The sequence below is a fragment of the Tupaia chinensis genome, unplaced genomic scaffold (genome assembly GCF_000334495.1).
Source record: "Tupaia chinensis unplaced genomic scaffold, TupChi_1.0 Scaffold143758_1, whole genome shotgun sequence".
Classification (NCBI taxonomy): domain Eukaryota; kingdom Metazoa; phylum Chordata; class Mammalia; order Scandentia; family Tupaiidae; genus Tupaia; species Tupaia belangeri.
In genome coordinates, this window is record NW_006203607.1 from 1,291,371 (window position 1) to 1,292,084 (window position 714).

The 714-nt window shown below is 67.1% G+C and overlaps 1 long non-coding RNA gene across 1 annotated transcript in view; it reads right to left on the reverse strand.

Annotated features, from left to right (window-relative positions):
• The window catches only part of LOC102479145 (uncharacterized), a 23,742-nt gene extending 23,034 nt beyond the window's left edge, over nucleotides 1-708 (reverse strand). Inside the window, exon 1 of the long non-coding RNA XR_336909.1 lies at nucleotides 491-708. This is a non-coding gene — a long non-coding RNA (uncharacterized LOC102479145). The remainder of the gene's footprint in view (nucleotides 1-490) is intronic.
• Nucleotides 709-714: the final 6 nt, after the last annotated feature.

Here is a 714-nt window from a genome sequence, read left to right on the forward strand (position 1 = left end):
TCTCTAACCCCAGCAGCACCTCCATGGTACTCCTAAGTTCCCGTTCTCCCGCCACCCCAGAGCCTCCAGCCAGCCACCCGGTACCGCGCCGGCATCCGTCTGCACACATGCCTCCCTCTGCCAGAAATGAGCATCCTCCTTGCAGACTCGATCGAGAGCCCGTGTAAACGTGTCTGGCTCTGGGATGCCTCTTTCGAGTCAGCTGCGAGAGCGGACCACTCCCTGCAGGCTGGAGATGAGTCTCCACTCGGTCATTAGGAACTGGGTGACCTTGGAAAAGTAACTTCACCTCCCCGGGCTTCGGTTTCCTCACTGCTACCACGATGTGGCGGTTAAACCGAACCTTGCAGCAAAGCGTGCTGACCGGCAGTGGCGGAGTGCGGGGGCACAACGCCGCGCCCCACGGCTCCCTGCGTACTTGTGGCAGGGGTGAGCCCGCGTACAAGCCCGGGTCCCGGCGCCGCTGCCGGGCTCTGCAGCACTCACTCACCCCTACACCGACGCCCCGGGCTCAGCGCGGCCGAGTCAGAGCCGGCCAGGGGTGGAGGCGCGAATTCACTCGCCCGAGGTCACCGTTCAGCCCGCCAGGGGCAGGGCGGGGGCTGGCCCAGGCTGCGCCCCGCGTCACCCGGCCTCCGGGGCCCCGCGCGACCTCGGCGGCGGGATCTGAACTGAGCCCCAGCCTCCGGCCTCAGTTTACCCATCCGTGAGGCG